Below are 16,605 nucleotides of genomic sequence, written 5' to 3' on the forward strand. Positions count from 1 at the left end.
ATGGAGGCTATGGTGTTAACGATGGTGATGTGATGATGGTGGTGGTGGTGGTAGTGCAGTGATGTGGTAGTGGTGATAATGGTGGTGATGACGCTGGTGATGAATGATGTGGTGGTGGTGATGGTGGCAACGTTGTGATGCTGGTGGTAGTGATACTGTAATGGTGGCAGCAGTGGTGTTATGATGGTGATGATAGTAATGTGGTGCTGATGCTGATATTGTGATAGTGGTGTTGATGGTGGTATTGATCATAAGTAAGGATAATAAAGTCAGCAGCTAACACTGAGAGTTTACTGTACATCAGGCACTGTTCTAAGTCCTTGCATATATTTAATTACATCCTCTTGATATCTTCCAGATACTGGTATCCCCCATCTTTTAAGAGAATGAAATAAGGTTTCAGAAGTTAAGTAATGTGCCTGAGATCCTATATTTAAGAAATTAAGACAAAGTCAGAATTTGACACAGGCTGTGTGAGAGCATCACATAGATGCAAAGTACTCAACTGTTGGTTATTCGAATGAGGAAGGAAGGAAGGAAAGGAAGGAGGAAGGAAGGAGGAAAGAATTGGCTTGTTCTCTGATCTTAGGATTCCTTTTCTGAAAATGAAGATAGTGATCCTCACTTTTATGAAAATCAAATGAGATAAAGGAAGTCAAATCTCTCTGAAGACTGTCCAGTCCTCTCTGTGTATAAAGACCAAATAAGCAGCAGCAGCAGCTCTGTAATTACTCATTCATTCATTCATTGAATATTTGGCTCTAGGCACTGGGAGTATAGTGAGCAAAACAGACTGAAGCGCCTACCCTGAGAACAACAGTGTAGAGTTGATCCTTGAACAAGTTGGGGGTTAGGGGCACCCACCCCTCTCACAGTCAAAAATTCGCATATAACTTTTGACTCCCCAGAACTTAACTCCTAGTAGCCTACTGTTGACCAGAAGCCTTACCAGTAACGTAAACAGTCAATTAATACATATTTTGTTATGTTATACTTATTATATAGTGTAGTCTTCCAATAAAGTAAGAAAAGAAAATGTTATTAAGAAAATCATTAAGGAAAAGAAAATACATTTGTACATATAAGTATTTATTGAAAAAACTCCACATATAAGTGGACCCGTGCAATTCAAACCTGTGTTGTTCAAGGGTCAAATATATCATAAATTTCAGTTACTCAGAAACTAGATCTTAAGTGTTCCCACCAAAAAAAAAAAATTGGTAATTATGTGGTATAATAAATAGGGGTTTTAACCGACACTGCAATATATAAATGTGTCAAATCAATACGTTGTATAGCCTAAACTTAATACAAAGTTATATGTCAATTATATCTCAATATAAATAAATAAATTAAAAATAAAATAAGGTAAAATTGCCTGCTCTCATGGAGCCCTCAGTCTAATGACAGCCAATAAGCACAAACAAGAAGAATACATAGTGCTACGGGGAAAAATAAAGCATGGAGGGGCTAGGGGGTGTGGGAATGGAGGGTGTCATTCTTTTAAATAAGGTAGTCAGGGAAAGCCTCAGGTAAGGTAACATTTGAACAGGACCTGAAGGAGGTGAGTCAGGGAGCTGTGCCGGGGAAGAGTGTTCTATATCCCAGAAGACAGTTTAAAAGTAAAATTAGGAATATTCACAAACAATGAGGTCACTTCAAAGTGAATGCTGGGAATTGAGCTAATGCCGGAACCCCAAGGTCTGCTCCCAGTGGAGTAATGAAGAGTGGAATTCAGTGTTTTCCCTGGTAACCTCCCCAGCATTGTTCCTGAAGCCTCAGGCAAGACGTGATGTTCCGGAGGAGAGAGACCATTATCGGAAGCATGGTTCCCCTGGCAACAGGCTGTGAGCTGGAGAGAAGTGGCTTCTACTCACCACTCAACCATCCATGGATAAGATGATGCTGGACGGGTCACCTCTGCTCATGGCCTTCTCACTCCTCCCAGCGGGGAAAGACAAAGGCAAAATAAGGGGTTCTCACCACATCAAAAAGAAAAGGATTAGCTCAGCCCAGCTCCATAGGGGTCTATAATGAGATGGGCACTGTTTATTAAAATCTACAATGATCTAAGATGAAGCCAGTTGTACATTATTCAGATTTATGGTTGATGACAAATTACATAGAATTGCAAGCACAGGAGAAGATGATGAAAGAAATTATCAACCGCACTGAAGTGCTTAGAGGAATAGGTAAACAGTCCAGGGAAGAGATTTAATTTAGATAAACCTAAGGCAGGATCTCCGGAAGGTTCCAAGGTCAGAGGAGAACAGAGAGGAAAAAACAGCTTCTCAGATGAAAGAGACAAAGGAAGGGTTCTGGGAAGGATGTCGGTGGCAATGTGATCAATATCATGATAAATGCAAAGGAAATGAAATCACTGAAAACTGTGACTTCTCTTTAGAATCCAAAGAGTAGCGGGGTAGTATGTGCAATAGAGCACCAGACTGGGAGCCTGAGGGCTGGATTTCAAGTCAACCAGGAACTGGCTCTGTGACTGGGGAAGCCTTTTGATATTTCTGATCTTTAGCTTCCTGTTCTGCAGTGATCTATGATGTGGCTCTCAGTCCAAAATACTTGGTTCTTTTACATTTTTTTAAAACAGATTTTATTTATTTATTTATTTTTTGGCTGCGTTGGGTCTTTCGTTGCTGTGCGCGGGCTTTCTCTAGTTGTGGCGAGCGGGGGCTTCTCATTGCGGTGGCTCCTCTTGTTGTGGAGCACGGGCTCTAGAGCACAGGCTTCAGTAGTTGTGACGCACAGGCTTAGTTGCTCCACGGCATGTGGGACCTTCCCGGACCAGGACTCGAACCCGTCTCCCCTGCATTGGCAGGCGGATTCTTAACCACTGCGCCACCAGGGAAGCCCCGGTTCTTTTACGTTTAAGAGGATGACATGAACTGTGAGGAGACTCAATCCATCCCTGCTCCACCCCAGCAGACCTTGATGGGGCCAGTGAAAGATACAGGCTCATGACAGAAGCCCTGCGGAAGAGCATTCATCTGGGAGATGGACCAAAGGTCCAGGCCTCCTCAGAGACATTGAAAGCAGTTTAAAAGTTGCAGAATTGAGGAAGGATGGTAGTTATGAAAGCTCAGTATAAGTTGGGTTGCACCGGCGACTGCAGAGAAAATAAAAGGGAAGGTTGAGTTAAAGTGGCTGAAGGGGGTATATAATGCAGGATGACGGCTGTGTTAAACAGGCTGGGTGTCTTTCAGGAAGGGGGTGAAGTCTGAGTGACTTTAAGATGGCGTGGCAGTCTAAGATGCAGGGACAGTTGTATTCTGCTGCAGGCCATAGCCACCTATCCACTTCAGAATCTGCCATAGGAGATTTGCAAAGAAGAGTATCTCAGAGAAAGAATGCCACGCTCATCGTAGTTTTTCAGGTGCTGGGTTAGTTCACCACTTCAGCAACATGGGAGCTGACCACATGCTAAGCTGGGTCTGCAGGGGTCAGCAAACTTTTTCTGCAAAACGTCAAGAGGGTAAATATTTTAGGCTTTGTGGGTCACGGAATCTCTGTTGCAACTACTCAACTCTGCTGTTGGAGAGTGAAAACAGACATATATATAAATATACAATATATAATATATATATATTATGTGTATTATATATAATGATATATATCATTATATTATATATAAAGATATATGTAAATGAATATATAGATATAAATGAATGGGTGTAGCTGTATTCCAATAAAACTTTTACAAAAGGAGGCAGCCAGATTCCGCCTGCACACCATAATCAGCCAACTCACGTTTAAATGCATGATGACCCCACCTAACAGCAAATGTGTCCTCATCAGTATCATAAAATATGTTCTATTTTATGAATAATTCCTTCCTATCAGAGAAGAGAGTGAAGATGGAAAAGCCCTTCTCCAATAGGTGTTCTGAAGAATGGAATCACTTACTGAGACGTGTCACTAGAAGTGCATTTCAACATGACAAAAAATGGTGTTTAACATGGTGTTTGGTGTGTGAGGATGAATTTGTAGAACATTAGATGCTTACAAGAGCAGCGTGTTTTGAGACAGATTCACCAAAATGGAGGCGTTTTGACTTCCTCCAATGAGGAAGAGTTAAAGAAACAGACTCTCGAGCCTAGAGCAGAGATAATTGAGGGAACATCAGGGGAAAGAGAGGAAAGTCAAATGGGTGGAAGTCATAAGAAACTCTGTTACGGCTAGTTGTAACAGAGATGATTCACCTGGCGCTTTATAGTTTAGAAAATATTTTAGGAAGGGCTTTGCTGACTTACTTATCAGAAGATGTAAGGGCCTTTCTCATAGGTTCCCCAAATATGGAGGAATTCAATAATAATTATGTATAATGATAAGTTATGCTTATAATAATGCAATAGTAGTTAATACAGCAGCAGCCATTCGTGAAGCACTATGCCAGTGCTTTACATGCATAACTTCACTGAATCTTCACAACAGCCTTGGGAAACAGGTAGGAGAAGCATTTTACAGGTGAAGAAATTGAGAGTCAGTCTTGGTAACTGACCCAAGGAAACACAGTTCATAATAAATGCCCAAGCTCAGCCCCTATTTCAGATCTGACCCCACAGCTAACAGTCTTAGTTGCCACATTTTCCTACTCCACAGCTACGGCATTCCGTCATTAGTGGGTATGTTCAAGTGATGACTCAGTGTTTGGACCAGTGACCTATAAGGATCCTTTAAACCAAGTTTTATTGTGGTTGAAGGGCAGGGAACTAAATTATCAAAATGTGTAAACAGAGATAGAGACCAGAATGTAATATCCACAAAGGCAAGGTCCTCGTCTGTTTTTTTTCCCACAGTATTATTCTTAGCATTTAGTTGTGTCTGATAAACATTTGAATCAATAAGTCAATGCATGAACACTTGGGATTATTTCTCTTTTTAGTATAAAAACCTCATAACCATCTACCCCAACGATTTTATGCCTCCTACTTCTCTCTCTTTTAACCACATAAGCTAATACCCTGGGCATGGTAGGCACTTAATGAATATTAGCCTACGATGAAGAATGACAGCTGACTCTGAATATCTAAAGTGCTATATAGCTACAGTAATCAACTGTAATTAACAACCTTTTATCCCTCCCAGCTCCTGTGACAGATGCAGCTACTTCTTACTCTCTTTGTGTTGGAGCTCAGCCCTTTTCTCTCCCATTTATGGATGCAGGTTAGAAAGTAAATCGGAGAGGAATAAGCTAAAAATATGCTCTGATTTATAAATAGTACCTTGGCTGAAACTTTGGTGATTATATTAATAATGATGGGTTACTTGTAACACAGTTGACAGCTATTGACAGAAAACCTGGTGAGATTTTTATGTGACTCCATGTGCTAGAGCTCAGACCTATGGAAGAATCAGGGGTAAGAGTTGAAAAGATGTTATCACAGAACCATCCAAAGAGTGAATGGGAAGAAGGGTGAAGTCATGAGCTCCTGGACCTCAGAGATACTGAAGCAGAGGTGGCCAGGGCCGAGGTTTAGAGAGGACAACTATATTGGGGAGGTCAGGCACAATTATCACTAAAGCCCCTTTAAAATATAAACTTCTTGGACTTTTGAAGTCCTGCTTCAGGTTACTATGACATTATCCTTTGGTAAACAAAACCTTTTTTTTTAAACATCTTTATTGGAGTATAATTGCTTTACAATGGTGTGTTAGTTTCTGCTTTATAACAAAGTGAATCAGCTATACGTATACACATATCCCCATTTCTCCTCCCTCTTGCGTCTCCCTCACACCCTCCCTATCCCACCCCTCTAGATGGTCACAAAGCACCGAGCTGATCTCCCTGTGCTATGCGGCTGCTTCCCACTAGCTATCTATTTTACATTTGGTAGTGTATATATGTCCATGCCACTCTCTCACTTCGTTCCAGCTTACCCTTCCCCCTTCCTGTGTCCTCAAGTCCACTCTCTACGTCTGCGTCTTTATTCCTGTCCTACCCCTAGGTTCTTCAGAACCATTTTTTTTTAAATATTCCATATATATGTGTTAGCATACGGTATTTGTTTTTCTCTTTCTGACTTACTTCACTCTGTATGACAGCCTCTAGGTCCATCCACCTCACTACAAATAACTCAATTTCATTTCTTTTTATGGCTGAGTAATATTCCATTGTATGTATGTGCCACATCTTTATTCATTCATCTGTTGATGGACACTTAGGTTGCTTCCTTGTCCTGGCTATTGTAAATAGGGCTGCAATGAACATTGTGGCACATGACTCTTTTTGAATTACGGTTTTCTCAGGGTATATGCCCAGTAGTGGGATCGCTGGGTCATATGGCAGTTCTATTTTTAGTTTTTTAAGGAACCTCCATACTATTCTCCATAGTGGCTGTATCAATTTACATTCCCACCAACAGTGCAAGAGGGTTCCCTTTTCTCCACACCCTCTCCAGCATTCACTGTTTGTAGACTTTTTGATGATGGCTATTCTGACCAGTGTGAGGTGATACCTCATTGTGGTTTTGATTTGCATTTCTCTAATGATTAGTGATGTTGAGCCTCCTTTCATGTGTTTGTTGGCAATCTGTATATCTTCTTTGGAGAAATGTCTATTTAGGTCTTCTGCCCATTTTTGGATTGGGTTGTTGGTTTTTTTGGTATTAAGCTGCATGAGCTGCTTGTATATTTTGGAGATTAATCCTTTGTCAGTTGCTTCGTTTGCAAATATTTTTAAAACTTTTTATCAAAATGTAATAAACATCAACTTGCTTAACTTTTTACTCCTCCTTGAGCAATATCAGCCTGCTTGGTAATCTTGGCAGGACCCCAGTCTATGGCAGAACTATTCATTCCTTCCCTGCTCTAAGAGTGCAATGATTTTTAATTAATGAAGTTCATTCTGTGTCACACCACATAAGCCCATGTGTCCAGGAAAGAGAACCTCCATGACAATCAGTGCATAAGAATTAGTCCAGCACTATCTTATCAGTCCTGGATTATGCTGGAAGGACTTGAGGTGGGGTCCAGCAGTGAGTATTTTTTAATGTCTTCTTGATTCTAAAACACAGTCCTGAAATGGGACCCCATCATTTTATCTTCACAGTAGTCTGTAAGGTGAATGGCATTATCCCCATTTTACTTAGAAGTACACTGAAACCAAGAGATCCAGGGTCTCTGTGATTAGAGATAAGCAGTAGTTGGGGGCAGATTTGGGACTAAAAATCCATGTTAGTTTTCTGCAGATGCAAAAATCTCCCTACCAGGCAACTTTTATACAACATTCTAACTTTAGGACCAATGATTTGGATGACTGTTGATTGGTTATGTGTACAGGTTTGTGTGTAATCATGATAAAAACAGTATTCTTTTAAAATACATGAGTGATACATGTTTATTGTGGGGAAGTATTTATAAAATATAGGTAAGAAAAGGGGGGAGGAAGCAAGGCACCTATCATTACACAACTCTGAGATAACACTTTTACTATGTTCATACATATCATTTTAGACTTACTATCCATTTATTGGGTTTCTAAAATTAGTTTATAAGACTGGGATCATGGTGTATGTAAAGGTTTTCACTCTTCAATATTCACTTACTGTATTATGAGCATCTTTCGTGCTGGTAAGTAGATACCTCATGCCTATTATAATGGCTATCATCAAAAAGACAAGAGATAAGAAATGCTAGCAAGGATGTAGAGAAAAGAGAACACTTGTGCACTGTTGGTGGGAATGTAAATTGGTAGAGACAATATGGAAAACAGTACGGAGTTTCCTCAAAAACTTAAAAATAGAACTACCATGTGATCCAACAATTAAAGGAAAAGAAAACACTATGTCAAAGAGATATCTACACCCCCATGTTCAGAGCAGCATTATTTATAATAGCCAATACATGGAAAAACCTAAGTGTCCATCAGTTGATGAATGGATAAAGAAGCTGTGGCTTAAATATACAGTGGAATATTATTCAGCTATGAAAAAGGAGGAAAACCTGTATTTGAGACAGCATGGATGGACCTTGAGGGTATTATGCTAAGTGAGATAAGCCAGACAGGAAAAACAAACACGGTATGATCTCACTTGTATGGAGAATCTAAACAAACAAACAAAAAACCTCACAGAAAAAGAGAACAAATTTTCGGTTAACAGAGACAGGGCATGGGGTGGGGCAATTGGATGAAGGTGGTCAAAAGATACAAACTTCCAGTTATAAGGTAAACAAGTTCTGTGGCTGTAATGTACAACATGATGGCTATAGTTAACACTGCTGTATGGTATATTTGAAAACTGTTAAGCGACTAGATCCTAAGATTTCTCATCACAAGGAAAAAAACATTCATTTTTTTTTTGTATCTATATAAGATGATGAATGTTAAATAAATTTATTGTGGTAATCGTTTCACAATGTTAAGTGTAGTCATTATGTTGTACACCTTAAACTTGTGCAGTGCTGTATGTCAACTATATCTCAAAAAAACTCAGACAGGGGCTTCCCTGGTGGTGCAGTGGTTGAGAATCTGCCTGCCAATGCAGGGGACACGGGTTCGAGCCCTGGTCTGGGAAGGTCCCACATGCCGCGGAGCAACTAGGCCCATGAGCCACAAGTACTGAGCCTGCGCGTTTGGAGCCTGTGCTCCGCAACAAGAGAGGCCGCAACAGTGAGAGGCCCGCGCACCGCGATGAAGAGTGGCCCCCACTTGCCGCAACTAGAGAAAGCCATCGCACAGAAACGAAGACCCAACACAGCCAAAAATAAATAAATAAATAAATAAAGTGTAAAAATTAAAAAAAAAAAAAAAACTCAGACAAAATTTTTAAGTAAGCAAATATCCACACTAGTACTTAAATGATTATAGAATTCCTTGATGTACTATATCATAATGTGTTCAACAGAATCTTATTGTTAGATGTTTGACACCTGTGTATTTTTAAAACAACATACTTAGGTGAACAGCATACAACTTACCAAAGCTCAAAAATGGGATGTTTATAGATAATAAGCAGCTCTGAAGAACATAAAGAGTTAGCATTCAATTAACCAGAAAATGAGTCTCAACCCCTCAGCCTGGTTGGATAACTGAGGTGGTACACATCAATGACTCCTGTTTCCATCACCACTTAATGACAGGTGTGACCGGCACTTGGCTCTAAGAGTGATCAGACTCTGAGTTTACTGTCAGGTTTGAAATTGAGCTCCACACAATACCGGGACATTATTTCTTGTGGGTCCTTGAGACTTCCCTGCCACCTCCAAGAGCAGGAGGGACATCTCCGAGGTTAGCAGTCAGCCCTGAATTTTCACCAGGAAAAGGAAAGGAAGCCATTAATTCAAACCCTACAAAACCTAATGCCTGCCTAGAAATAGCAACAGAATCTGATTAGAGCCCAGAAGAAAAGTGTCATAGACTTGAGAAAGATTAGGCTGACAATGGGTTTGTTGGAGGTCTGAAATCAGAAAAAAAAAGAGTTCTAAAGAATTCAGGGTAACAGCATCCAAAAAGTGGGCAAAACTGACCAAATCATGGACTCTGTTATCTTTGGAGAAGAAAATGAATCTGGCTCCTTTTCAAGAAATTGTCAGAAAACAAATTTGCCAGCCCATCCATTTATAAAATGAAAGCGATGCTCTAAGTGATCCAGAAATTCCAAAAATATTTTTACCGTCCTTCCTATGAGGCTCAGGAGAGATGCCAGGGTGGTTGGTAAAGTGACCTGAGGTCTGCACTCTTGACCTGGCTTTAGTTCCTCTCTGTGCAACTAAGAAAATTCTGTCCCCTGTCTAGTCTGGTTTTCTAGGCATTGAATAAGTGGAGGGGCATTATAGGATACACATCAAGAATTCCAGTTTGGCCACTTACTAACTATGAAATTGGATTGTTCCTTTACCTTCTTTCCAGTCTTTAAAATTTTCTAGTCCTTGAAATAGAGATAAAAGTATGTATAAGACTGTACTGAGTATTAAAACAAAATGAGGTATACAAAGAGCTTAGCTTAGGACCCATGACACAGTGGATGCTCAATAATTACAGGAGTTGGCAGCTGTTTTCTTTTCTTTGTTCCTTCCTAGCTCCAAAGTATTATTCTATGACAGGTGTTAGGGGGATATAGAGATACTAAGATATGTTCATTGCTTCACAGTCCACTGTGCGGAGCAGACACGTAAACACAGCTGTACCAGAAGATCAAGAAGAGAGCTGTAGGGCTTCCCTGGTGGCGCAGTGGTTGAGAATCTGCCTGCCAATGCAGGGCACACGGGTTCGAGCCCTGGTCTGGGAAGATCCCACATGCCACGGAGCAATTAGGCCCGTGAGCCACAATTGCTGAGCGTGTGTGTCTGGAGCCTGTGCTCCGCAACAAGAGAGGCCGCGATAGTGAGAGGCCCGCGCACTGCGATGAAGAGTAGCCCCCGCTCGCAGCAACTGGAGAAAGCCCTTGCACAGAAACGAAGACCCAACACAGCCAAAAATAAATATAAATAAATAAATAAATTTAAAAAAAAAAAAAAAAGAAGGAAGAAGAGAGCTGTATAAATGAGGCAGAGTTGATGCATCCTCACCAGGGGTGAGTGGAGGTAGGCTTCACAGTGGAGGCACCCATGCAGGTGGGCGTTAAATGATGAAAAAAAATTTCAGGCAGAGAAGGAGTAGAAGTACTCAGGTAAGAAAGTAAAAGGCACAAGTGGATGGATTGTTACTCTTATTTTTTTAGTTCCTTCTAATGGGCTAACACAGTGGTTAAGGTGGAAAAAATCAGCATATGTATTTACAACTGAACCCAAATCAACTAATGCTACAAAATTAAAATTTTGCCCTCCTGATCAAAGCAGTAAAAGCCTGGTGTTTTCTTTGTTTGGCTACGAACAGTCTGACCTTGGACATAAGATGTCACCTGCTCCTGAACTCTAAAATGAGGATTGTACATTCTACCTCTCCACTTCCATTAATTGTTGTGAAAATTAACTGGGATAAAATAGGATCTGCTTAAGAATCGTCTGGAAGGCTTGGGAGAGCACAGGTTACTGGACCCTGCCTCCATTCGTCCTGATTCAGTAGGTTTGAGGTGGGACCCAAGAATTTATATTCCTAACAAGCTCCCAAGTGACGCTGACGTGGCTGTTACAGAGGACTACGCTTTGAAAACCACTGCTTTAGGACACTGTGTTTTTCTAAGCTGTTATTCACAATTGGCTCAAGAGTAATGTGTTTATTATGTTTTATTCTGTTTCTTGCCCCTTAAGAGACTCTACAGGGAATATGCACAAGTAGAAGACATAATATTTGCTCTAGCTGTCCCTGCACGATATTGGCCTTGCTCGATCATATACAGTTAATGAATATGTTGATTTGATTTGTCCTCATATAGCTTCTAATCTCACTAGAGAGACATCACAAATTTATGAGGATGATAGCATTCATTGGAATAAGATTAAGTCTTTTTCCAATTTCATTCTTTCCCTTAGTAATCAGGCCTATGATTCCTAAAGGACTTTTTCTTTTCTCCCTCTTTCTGCTCCTACGACCACATATCCCAGGAGTCTTTAAAGGCCTTAGGCTAGATGGGATTTCAATTCGTGTTTAAGAGAACAGATATCTATGTAAATAGAACCGGGTGTCCCGTGCAACATCTGAAATGGGCTTTTCAGCCATCAGAACTGTAAATCACCTTCAAAGGCTCCTTCTTCCAGAAGTGGAGTCTTTGCTCCATGCATATTCCCATTGCCACAGAACACCCTAGTCTCAGGAAGATTACAGCCAACCACCATGCTTTCACAACGCATCCCCTTCCTTGGCCTCTATATGCTTTCATGCTTTATCGTGTCTTGTGCAAGCTCTGTTCTTTGAACTTCTTTGGGGAGCAGCATTTTCCAGGGCCTGGCTCCAGCCATGCCACGGGTATTGCCTTTCCATGATCATGATTTTTTTTTTTTTTTTTTAATCATTTGAAGGATGGGATGGATATAATTTTTTTTTTTTTTTTTTTTTTTTTGGCTGTGTTGGGTCTTCGTTTCTGTGTGAGGGCTTTCTCCAGTTGCTGCGAGCGGGTGTCACTCTTCATCGCGGTGCGCGGGCTTCTCACTGTCGCGACCTCTCTTGTTGCGGAGCACAGGCTCCAGACGCGCAGGCTCAGTAATTGTGGCTCACGGGCCTAGTTGCTCCGCGGCACGTGGGATCCTCCCAGACCAGGGCTCGAACCCATGTCCCCTGCATTGGCAGGCAGATTCCCAACCACTGCGCCACCAGGGAAGCCCCGATCATGATATATCTTAAGGTGTCTGTTTCCTCTTTGAAAGAGGAAGAACAGCAGCCATTCTAATTACTTCAAGCAACAGGATCAAGAGAGCCTGCCTCATCTTCAGTGAAGCAGTTACATGCTCTCTTCAAAACGCGTCACCCTTTGGAATCGTCTGCCTGTGTTTAGGGTGGACTTATAGTCTTTCTACACGTAAATCTGTTTTTTTTCTCTCTGTCAGAGGTCTCGAACTGGTGTTCCATGGACCATGTCACCCTGGGTGACACAGTTTAAAAAAAAAAAAAAACAGAGAAAAGAAAATTGAGTTTGTGACCAGCATTACAAAAAAGAGAGACAGAGAATTTATATAACATTTGGATTTCCAGCTTCTCAAAAACAAAAGGTTCAGAAGCTTTGTCGGCCTGGACTCCCATTGTTAAAGGCAACACTGAAGGAGCTGAGTGCCGGCCACCTCCTTTGCACAGGGTCCAAGCTCCCCAGCTTGCTACTGTCCACACCGCTTGTCACTCATGTACATTACCTGCTTGGCTCCTGAAGGTATTTAAATTAGTTGCTCATGTTTGCTCTTCTTGACAGGTTTGCAGACCCACAGAGTCTGGGAGCTAGAGAGGTCCCTTAGAGCAGGGATTTTCAATCAGAGTCACCTAGTAGCCTCTACAAATCCCTACACCCAGGCTGTACCCAATGCTAATTAAGTAAGAATCTCTGGGGTAGGACCAAGCCATCAGTATTTTTTTCTTAATTCCCTAAATGCTTCTAATATACAGACATATTTGAGAATCAGTACCTTTGAAGAGTTTTTCTTCTCAACATTATTGTGCATAGGAATCACCTGGGGATCTTGTTACAAAGTCAGGTTCTAATTCAGTAGGTCTGGGTGCAGCCTGAGATCCAGCATTTCAAACAAGCCAAGGCTGCTGGTCCCAAGACAACATTTTACGCAGCAAAACCTTAGAGATCTTCTAGTCTGGTCTTGCTCATAGGTTTAAAGGGATGCCAAAATAATGCTTTATTCATCATAGTTAAGTATCTAAGCTTAGGAAGAATTTACTCTTTTTTAAGAATTTACTTTTAAAAACATGAATGATAGTGGTATCAAGGACATCTCTGTAACAAAGTGGGTGCTTTTCCTCATTTACTTACATTCCATCATGACTTCTTGACTAAAAAGAGGCAAGGGTAGGTCTTCAGCCAACAGAACATTATTTCACCCTAGCGGTTCCCATGTTTTCTGGTGGCGGATGGGGTGGAGATTAGAAAATAGATCCTTACCCAGCCTTCCCTGTTATTGCTCAAGATCATGTAACTATGAACTAGAGGAGCTAATACACTGAGAAAAATAGTGCCATCTGTCTTTATAAGCGGTCTAAAACACTGAGAGTTTCTTTGTTTGATTTAGTTTTAAGTCCTGGCCACCTCTCTTTCAGGTGACAGTGAAGCAGTCAGCCAGGTCTAATTGCCTGGTTATATGAGTGAACGAAGTAGGTAACTTTCAACAGTTTAATTTGAGGTCTGAAATTGGAGGGTTGAAGCTGGAACACTTCCTGGGGCCAAAAGATTTCTTTCAGGCTGGCCATTTCTCTGAACTAAAAATGCCCCCATGGTGTATTCATTTTCTAGATCCAGGTTTTTCAAGGTATTATCAAGGAACGATGTGTGTCAGAATCCCTTGAGGCTTGAGTTACTGTATATTTCCGGGCCCCATTCCCAGAGATTCTGAACTGGTAGGTCTAGGGTAGGAGCCAGGAATTGACATTTTTAAGAGAATTCATCCAAGTGAATTTGACGTAACTGGAGCTCCAGATGTAGAGAAATATGGTAGGTAAGTAAATGGCCTTCCTTCCCCGTCTGCTAGTATAGGGACTATTTGTCTTCTGAACCTAGGCTGCAGCCTAGGAACCAGTTCAGAAGCAGCCTCTTCATTTGTTAAATCATGACAGAGAGCATGCATGATGATCCCTTCTGCTACCAGGACGTGCAGCGTGGAACCCCCAGTTCTCAGTGATATAACCATTTTCTTAGCACAGAGCAGCTGAGAGGTTTTCCAAATGTGCTTACTATAGGAGTATACAAAATGGGGTACAACTTCTCTAAGTCTTTAGATTCTGAGGTCTCACTACAGCACTGTTTTGCAACTTTTTAAAAAAGAATGCATGATTACGTCTTCGGATGATCATAACAGCCTCACACCCTGCTGTCCTCTACTAGATGCGAATACGTCCTTGGACGATGCCACTCGTTGAGTGTCACTAAATACAGAGTGTAAATTCCATTTTCTATGCATCGCTATTAGCGCAGAAAAATTTGTGGTACGTGACTTTTGGAAATCTCTACCATAAAAACAATAGGTATCGATAAATGCTTAATAATTGATAATGTTTTAATATTGAATATGCTTTTGCCCCTACTCCTGCTGCACTGGAGGAATATTGTGGTATATTGTCATACAATCCCTTCCCTTAGCAAGCATGCCCCCACTTCCTTGTGCCCCTCCACTGAGACCCACTGTTAACAATGCAAAGGCCAGGAAGGGCCAGAAAGGCAGCTGGACACACGCCTGTCACCACAGGGAGCCCAGGCCAGGAAGAGAATGATTGGCCTCTGGGTACAGAGACCTATCTGGAAGGCTTCTGTGCATCTGAATTGGCCTGTCCAGGCTGGAGTTTCAGCCAGCCTGACAGCCTGCTCAACGGGACTCAAGTGTACACTTCAGCAACTCGATAACTCTTCCCCTGCTGGATGTCAAATGATTTGATTCAAAGGGAAAGAGGCTGAAATTGCCCTGCCTGGCAACTAAATAACAGCTTGGCCTTTTTAATCAGGAAGAAGCTTTCAAGTGATACAGAAAGAAAAAGTAGAAACTGGAATGATGATATTGATGACGATGGCATTCAGAGCAGCTGCCAGTGACATTAATTAAGAGATGATAATGTGTCAGGCACATGCCTTACCCTGTTTAACCCTCATACCAACCCTGGGAGGCAGAGGTAACATTGTCTCATTCTACATAAAGAACCTGAGGTTTAGACCTATTAAGTGACTTACACCTGGTGACAAAGGTACTACAGGGCCAGAGTTTGAACCCAGGTCCTTCTCACCCTCAAGTCCATTCTACTCTCCCTCACTGCACAATTATTATGCAATTCCCTGTTGCAGCTACCATTCTGGAAGGCTTTTAATTGTTGCACTAGGCCATGCTTCTGGGGACGTTCTTGATCTTTGCACAGTGTGGGATCTGAATTTGGTCCTTTTAGAAATTCAACTATTTTCTCATCCAGTTGTGGCCAAGAAAGAAGAGGCTCAGAGATCAGTTGGTGTCTCGAAAGGTCACTCTTTCCTGCAGCTCACTTAATCCACATGCAGGTCTTCTTAGCCCCAGTCTAGTGCTCCAGCAAGATCCAGAAACCAAATATTCCCTGGAGCCCTTCTAGTCTATTGGAATAAACTACAGAGTCAAAAACCTGAGTTAAACCCCAGGTCTTCAAAACAGTAAGTCTCATTTTTCTTCTAAGCTGGACTACTCAGCTAGGTGTGGAACCTAGTATCATGTCTGGAACGCAGTAAGTGTGCAACTAATATTGTTTGCAAGAATGAACATCACTAGTAAGGGATATACTTACTTGGAGAAAGCACTTTATTTTCTTTCTTCAATTTTTCTATCTTTGAAATAAGTAGGTGTGGTCTAGGTGTTTGGGGAGGTCTTTCCATTTCAAAATTTGTTTAACCATAAAGCAGAGTTTCTTTACCTATGGTCTAGAAGATTGGTCAATGTACTCGCTGTAATCATATGCATAATATCCTTAAAATTTGATTTACTATAATTTAGTATAATTATACTAAATTTACTATGATTTAGTATAATTTATATATGGTAAAAGGCACCCCTATTAAGTGTATAGTCTATGACTTTTGACAAATGTATACAATCATGTAACCACCACTATAATCAAGATATAAAATATTTTAATTAGTCCAAAAAGTCCCTTTTTATACCTTTGCAAGCAATTCCCTCCCCCAACCCCAGCCCAGAGAACTACAGATCTTTCTTCTCTTCCTGTAATTCTGTCTTTCCCAGAGCACCATGTAAATGGACTCATAGCCTCCTCGATCTGGTTTCTTTTCCTGAGCATGATGCTTCTGAGATTCAGTCACTATGTTGTGTGTATCAGTAGTTTCTTCCTTTTTATAGTTGAGCAAATATTCCATTGTATAGCTGTACCACAATTTGCTTATTCATTCTAGCTTATGGACATTTAGATTGTGTCCAATTTGGACCATTTATGAATGAAGCTGTTATAAATATTCACATATACATTTTTCACACATATTTCTTAATATCTCTCAGGTAAATATTGTGAGAGTGGGTCCATGCAGAATTACTGAGTGTATA

At 41.0% G+C, this 16,605-nt stretch overlaps 1 protein-coding gene and 2 long non-coding RNA genes across 6 annotated transcripts in view; 2 read left to right on the forward strand and 1 right to left on the reverse strand.

Moving 5' to 3' along the window:
• LOC309622898 overlaps positions 1-16,605 on the forward strand; it is an 843,724-nt gene that overhangs the window by 468,857 nt on the left and 358,262 nt on the right. The window lies entirely within an intron of this gene.
• GRIA1 (glutamate ionotropic receptor AMPA type subunit 1) overlaps positions 1-16,605 on the forward strand; it is a 315,761-nt gene that overhangs the window by 56,581 nt on the left and 242,575 nt on the right. The window lies entirely within an intron of this gene.
• Positions 2,101-16,605, reverse strand: part of LOC309622902 — a 480,082-nt gene continuing 465,577 nt past the window's right edge. Inside the window, exon 2 of the long non-coding RNA XR_014241206.1 lies at positions 2,101-5,616. This is a non-coding gene — a long non-coding RNA (uncharacterized lncRNA). The remainder of the gene's footprint in view (positions 5,617-16,605) is intronic.

The sequence above is a fragment of the Balaenoptera borealis genome (genome assembly GCF_965194805.1).
Source record: "Balaenoptera borealis genome assembly, chromosome: 2".
NCBI lineage: Eukaryota > Metazoa > Chordata > Mammalia > Artiodactyla > Balaenopteridae > Balaenoptera > Balaenoptera borealis.